Source organism: Arachis ipaensis, chromosome B06, assembly GCF_000816755.2.
Source record: "Arachis ipaensis cultivar K30076 chromosome B06, Araip1.1, whole genome shotgun sequence".
Taxonomy (NCBI): Eukaryota; Viridiplantae; Streptophyta; class Magnoliopsida; order Fabales; family Fabaceae; genus Arachis; species Arachis ipaensis.
The window spans coordinates 25,969,938-25,977,361 of NC_029790.2; the positions used below are offsets into that span (position 1 = coordinate 25,969,938).

Below are 7,424 nucleotides of genomic sequence, written 5' to 3' on the forward strand. Positions count from 1 at the left end.
ATTGTAATCTTTGATTTTCTTGATTCTTTATGTCCATTATTTTGTGTATACATGCATTTACATGATTGAGGCCATTGTTCAAATAGCTCACTTACCCCAAATAGCTTACCTTTTATCTTCCATTGTTAGCCAATTTTGAGCCTATGCTTAACCCATTTGTTCTTAATTGTAGCACATTACAAGCCTAAGTGAAAAACAATAAATATCCCTTGTTTGGATCTTTGATTAGCTTAGGCTAGTGGGAGTGTTCATTATTAGAATTTGGGAAAGTTGGGTACATTGGGTAGAGATAAAAGTGTGTTTTTGTATTTATGTTGAAAATTTTGCGAATTGGGTACATACTCATGTATTAATCATATGTAACCCCTATGCATTGATGTTCTTGTACATAGTTTATGTTTCTTTTAAAAAGAAAAAAGAAAAAAAAAAGAAAAAAAAGAGAGAACTGCAATAAAAAGGGGACAAAAAAGTCCCAAAGTTCAAAGCTTAATAATGATCGATGCATGTGTGTGGTAATCAAAAGAGAATATATGAGTGTGTGTAAAAGTGAAGAATGGATAGCTAGGTTTGTTTAGAATTGTATAGGTTGTCATATGTTAGGTAGGAAGTTTAAGTTAATCAAAGATTCAAATCTTAAGCTCACTTGACCATATGCATCCTACCTTGATCGTAGCCCCATTACAACCTATGGGAAAGTCCTCATGATATTTGTATGCATGCATAAAGTAATTGTTGATTGTTAGTTGAAAAACAAATCTTGGAAAGCATAATTGGGGGAGAATTGAGTAAATCAACCCCATACACTTGAGTGCCTAGAGCGGATACACATCCAGCGAGGGTTCGATCGCTCAATTACATGTTTCCACCTATGATCATATTTTCTTGCAAGTTTGTAAAATCTTTCAATGATTCAATCCAATTGTGGTTTGCTTTAATTGCTATTACCTTAGCCTTTGTGCTTGCATGTGTATTCTGGGAGATTGATTTATTTTGACTAAGCCATTGCATTCTTGTAAATAGGTTGCATATAGATAGATTGCAGTTAGTTAGTTTGCATTGAATAAATGTTGATACCCTTTGCTTCTTTCTTGATTTTAGCATGAGGACATGCTTAGTTTAAGTGTGGAGAGATTTGATAAACCCCAATTTCGTGGTTTATCTTGTGCTTATTTTAGGGATTTTATCACCTTTTTCCCACATTTATTCAATGAAATAGCATGATTTTGTAATTCTCCCTTGAATTGTGCCTAAGTGTAAAAACATGCTTTTTAGGCCCTTAAATTGGTGATTTTAATTCACTTTAATTCCATTCGATGCCTTGATGTATTTGTTAAGTGATTTCAGGTTCATAAGGCAAGTATTGGATGGAAAAAATGAGGAGAAAAGCATACAAAGTGGAGAATGCATGAGGAAACAAAAAATTGGAAATGCATCAATGGGCGCGCACGCGTACAAGGTGCGCACGCACATAAGTGATTTTTGATAGAGACGCGCATGCGTACATGCCGCATCCGCGTAGATGAAGAAACAGCCAATCGACGTGCACGCGCACATGGCGTGTACGCGCCGATACTAGCACGTACCCACTTAAAGGCAAAATGCTGTGGGTGATTTTTGAGCTGCCTAGGCCCAAATCCAACTTGTTTCTGAGTGTATTTCATGCAGAATTGAAGTCCAAGCAAAGGGGGAGCAATTAGTTAGTCAACATGAACCTTTAGTTTGTTTCTAGAGAGAGAAGCTTGATATGTTGAACTCTTGTTGATATAGAATTTCTCAAATGAAACCTCATTGCAAGTATAGTTTCTAAACCAACAAAGAGTCCTCACATACAAAAATTTGAGTTGTCACATGTACAAACCCCAAATAAGAATTAACCAGAGTATTTGGACTCTGGGTCGTCTCACGAGAAATTGTAATAAAGTGTCTTGTTATTGGTTATGAGGTATGTTTTGGGGTTTTTGAGATGATGGACAAGAAATATAAATGGCAAAGGAAATAAACTAACAAAAACGTCTTGGCAAAGTTAGGTGGTCAAGGATCTCTATCCTAATCACTAACTACAACATGAGAATTGGCAAGGATCAATCCCACTAAGTTAACCCCTAATTAATAGTAGAGGAAAGTCAAGTGAGCTATATCAATCCAAGTCCATAAGTCCTAGTTCTACACCTAATCAATTGGTGAGATCTAGCATTAATGGCTCCCAATCGTCAATCACTTGGACATTAGTGACTCAAGAGTTCCTAAGTTACCTTCCCAAGCCAAGAACACAAAATTCTACTCTAAGATCCAACCAAATATTTTATCAAACACTTGGAAAGCATAAAAGGAAAGCATAGTAAAATTGTAAGGAATATAAATCTACACTACTCAATTGCAAGGAATTAAATAACAATAAAGCAAATCAATGATAAAAGAACATGAATCATAAATTGCATTAGAAGAAAATAGAAGAAGGAAGAGTGCATCAACAACAAAGCAAGCAATTACAAGAATGAAATACAAAATTAGAGAGAGAAAGAGTAGAGGAACAAGAAATTGTAAAGGAAATGTAAATCAAAGCATGAATTAAACCTAAATCTAAGAAATTCTAATCCTAATTCTAGAGAGAAGAGAGAGCTTCTCTCTCTAGAAATCTAACTAAAGGCTCATGTTGGCTAAACTAATTGCTCCCTCCTTGCCCAAGCTTGAATTCTGCATGAAATAGTGTAACGACCCAACTTCCAATACGTCATGATCGTACCAAAAGTAAGGCATTACTGACCTGTTTTTCTTATTAACTATTTACTATTAAACCTTTAGTTCGATATCGCGATTCAATTTTAGTAAAAATACCAAAAATTTTTGTTTTTGTTTATCAAAATCACATAGCAAACATTTCAAAGTAATAATAATCACATAAATATTAATAATAATATCTGTCATACAAAAGATTTTAGATAAAACTCAGTTACAAATCCTATCCCTCTATATAAAATAAAAAACTAAAATAACAAAGGCGAGGAAACTCTATGAAAGAAACTTAACTCATAAACAAATCTCATAGATAAGGTCTAACAATCACCCGCAACTTCAAATTGAGTCTTCGAACCTGTGTCACTGAAAGGGTGGAAGATTTTGGGGTGAGAACAAACCACACGTTCTCAGTAGGGAATGGGAATGCCGTAAAAGTAATGAAATAAAATGCAAATAATTAGCATACTCAATAAAACTATATTTCATCAAACCTTTTGAATATACTCTTAGTTTTACTTTAACTAATTGATCACCTTTTTCGAAGACTCTAAACTCAAAACAGATCTCAATGACAAGATTAATTATATCAATCATTTTTTTAGCCACTTAATTAATTCTCAATCACAACGTCAATTATTAATCTCTTTAAAACATTCAGAAATTAAAAGTACAAGCAAGAGATTTAATTCAACATACAAACAAATCACAACAAGACAAGCAGCACAAATTACAAAGAAATAAAACAAGCAAACACAATCAAATGCAGATGCGCAAATAAGGATGATGCATGTCTAGTCTTAGTGCAGATAATGAGCTCATTTGTCGGTTTCTACCCGCTCCCGACGTAACCCGAAGCAGCTGAAACGGGTATGGCTTTCCAGTTGACTATACCCCTGTGTACAGGAAATAACCCCTCTGCCACCACAGGGTCCACTGCACGCAGGAAATAACACATCTATCACTGCAGGGATGTATGCCGACACACCTTCTGTATACAGAAAATAACCCCTCTGCCACTACAGAAATGGAACAGGTGGTCACGGTACTTCTGTAGCAGGAAATAACCCCTCTGCCTTACAGAAATAAAATATGTATCTGTATCGTAGGAAAGCATTCTCAATAGTCGCATCACTATCTATCTGACTGTCTCAATGCAGCAGATGATCACACAAATATCTCAGGAGTTGCCATAACGCAACAAATGAATAAACACATCTCTTGGGTTGCCTCAAGCAATAAATAAATATCTCTTGGGTTGCCTCAAGCAACAAATCATCACATAATCATTCACATTATCATCATTCATTATCATTCTCATTGTTCATCATCACTTTGACATTCTTATGCAGTACCTCTTTCTTTCTCTGTTCACTTATGCTATTCAAATTCAATCATACTATACAAACTTTACATCTTTCACTTTTACAACATCTTTAGCTCAAACCATTTCTCTTTATCATTCGCATTCAAATATTATAAAATTCACCAAACTCCTGGTAATCCTTTATTTCAAGCCCAAATCATAACCTTTTTCATATTGAATCAAACTCAACATAATTCCTTTCTTAAATAATTCAAACTTGAAACATAAACCTTTTCTCGGTAATTCCAAATTCAAAATAGTATAATTCTTCTCTTATTTAGATAAAACTCAAATAATATAATTTTTCAAGTTCAAATTTTCTAAAATGACTTCTCAAATAAAACTTCAGGTTTTTATAAAATTTCGACAGCACCTCCCCTAAAACTCGGACTTAACCACCCTTACGGGTTCCCTCTTTCTCAACATCTCATCAAACCTTTCTCAACAATTGCCACAACAATATATTCTCAAAAATATTTGATAAGAGTATAGAAAATCTATTTCTCAAATTCCATATCCAAGTAATCACCAAAACAACATCGGCAATCTAATTTCAGTTTTATTTTTAAAATATCAAACGAATTTGGAATTACGCAAACCTTATATCCACGCGTCCGTCTCGGATTAAGATTCCTATTAAACCAGAAATCACAATTTTTCACTAGCTCTAGCTTCGGAAATATAAGCAAAATCGTGACTGCCCTATAGTGCCTTAAAACCAGAAGACAGCAGCAGCGTACAACATTCGAAATTTCATATAAAATCCAAATTAAATCCAACAACCTTAAAAATTAATGTGGTTAAACATAACTTATCCAAATTTCTTTCTCAATTGGTTCCAAGGTCATACCATTTTTAATGAAGGAGTTACGTAGCTTGGAAGTTAAGTAATTTTCTGCTGAAATCTGTTTTACAAATCATTGAACACAACCTCTTTCCAAGTCCCATAACTCACTGACTAAAACATGGAAAACCCTGAGATTTAAATCATATATACTAACCATACTCAACTTTCACTTCCAATTGGTTGCATCTCTATATAATTCCAGAATTAAAAATTATAAAGGCTCAAAGTTACTGACTTAGAAAACAAAACCTGATTTTTACTGCATAATACATCTTACTTTAAAAATTTATATCTTTAAAACCACAACTCTAACAATTCTAAATTTTTATGAAATTAAATTACTAGGACCAGAGTTTCATTTAAAATTGGTTCCATTTCAAAATTCAAACTGGAGAAATTTTAATAGAGGAAACAAGTTGCTGCTTTCTTAAGCGTCCTGCAGAAAACCAGATTTGGCATTCCTAATTCAAAAATTTACCATAAATCATAAACTTAATGAAAAAGCCTCAAATTCACCAGTCCAGCTTCCTATATCCCAAAGCTTAATCCAGATTTGGTCCCAGGCAATTCTGATCATCACAGAATTAGTTATAGATTTTCAAAGTCTCCGGCTTCATTTAAAAGTAATGCAGAAAATCAAGTTTTACATTTTAACTTTGAAAAATCTTAACTAGTTCTATAGTTAATTCAAACTTCCCAAAATTGAATCCCAACAACAACTTTAATTATAGTTTACTCAGCCTTTACTCTCATATCATTTCGATTATCGTTGTGAATAACTGATTCACTCCCAAAGTCATTTTTTAATCTAAAAAATCAGATTTTCAGCAACTAGTTCAACATTTTAAGATTCAATCTTCCAATTATTCCTTAAGCCCAACTTCAATTACTCGCTAACTAAACCCATTACAATAAACCAACTCAATAGCAACAGTTTCAATTTGACCCATTAAAAAACCGAAATCACAATAATCTCTCATCAAACAATTTATAATTCAATCTCACAAAATCAACAAATTCAACCAAAGTTCCAATCAAAAATCTCAATAATTCCAATCATAATTTCAGCCACACAACTCAACTAATTCAGTATAATCACAGAGTCAGAACTTTTCAACAATTCCATTCATATCAGAGAAAACAATATCAATTACAACTTCAAACACTCACAACAAAGCCCAAAGACATTCACAGCCTTAACCTGAATTCAATAATCCAATTGAAGCACTAACACATCATCAAACTTACTCCAAATTTCACAACCTCAATCATCATCACAATAATCCCAGACCAAACACAAATCTAACTCAGTTCATCAATTATCATTACGACAACTTTTCAATAGTTAACTCATCAAATTTCAATTTAACAAGTATTATCAAATGAATCACCATTCACAACCACATTTCAACCAATTCAGCAATATCACATACAATCAGAATTGTCAACAAATCCATTAAAATCAGAAAACCAATATCAGTCATAGCATTAACCAAAGTTAACCTTGTTAAATTAATTGCTCACAACAGCATCTAATTCCAGTCACAGTCACAGCTCAGAATAATCACAACTAACTAACTAATTTCAAATTCATTTCAAGTCATTCATGTTAATTAAGAAATTCTTAATCATTATTAACCATTTGCACTTATCCAATAACTTTGTAGGCATTCTAAATTAAAAACGTTAAATCCCCTACCTCAATGTCGCGTTAACAACGCAATCAAACCAAACATCAGCCTCAATAACATTTTTCTGATGAGTTCCCTTCCTTCGGCAACAACACAGCAGCTCCGAACCTACGTAGCAGCATCAGAATCATCAAGAGCAGCTCCAACGTTGGTTTCCAGCGGCTCCAACGGCAATACCCGCGGAGGCAGAGATTCAGGTAACTGCGAAAATCAAAAGCAGAGGAAGAACAGAGGACAACCGTGAGTAGGGACAAGGATGAATTACATCAGAGTCAAAACAGCAACTTCGGCAACCCTCACCGGCAAGAACAGAACCAACGTAACTTTAAGGGGTTGAGATAGCAAACCCTAGGAAACAGAAACAAAATTTTGGGGTAGCAGCAGCGGTGCTGGTGGCTCAAAGCAGCAAGAACGCGATACCGGATCACCTCCCGTGACGGCAAGCTTCGCCGACGGCAGAAGCGCAACCAGAAGCTTTGGCAGCGGCGGATCTGGTGGTGGTTCAGACGAAGACAACGCCGGCGACTGGGAGAAACTAGCTCCGACGGCGCACGGGTTTCCTTCCTCCTCCTCTCTTTAATCGCGTCACTCCCTCTCTCCGCGGCGGTGGCACGGCAGCAGTGACGAGCTTCAGCGGTGGCGAATCACTGGCGACGGAGGTTTGGCAGTGGTGAACGGCTTCTTTTCCTCTGTGCGCACTCTGCTCCTCCCTTCCACCAATCAGCGACAGCAACGCAGATAGGGTGTGGCGTGACGGCAACGGAACGGCGGCGCGATGGTGGCGGCT

At 35.5% G+C, this 7,424-nt stretch overlaps 1 long non-coding RNA gene across 1 annotated transcript; it reads right to left on the reverse strand.

Annotated features, from left to right (window-relative positions):
• Positions 2,997-7,414, reverse strand: LOC107648074. Its single transcript, XR_001621714.2, has 3 exons — positions 6,938-7,414; positions 6,646-6,838; positions 2,997-3,099 (listed from the first exon to the last, which is right to left on the reverse strand). It is a non-coding gene; the product is annotated as an uncharacterized LOC107648074 (long non-coding RNA).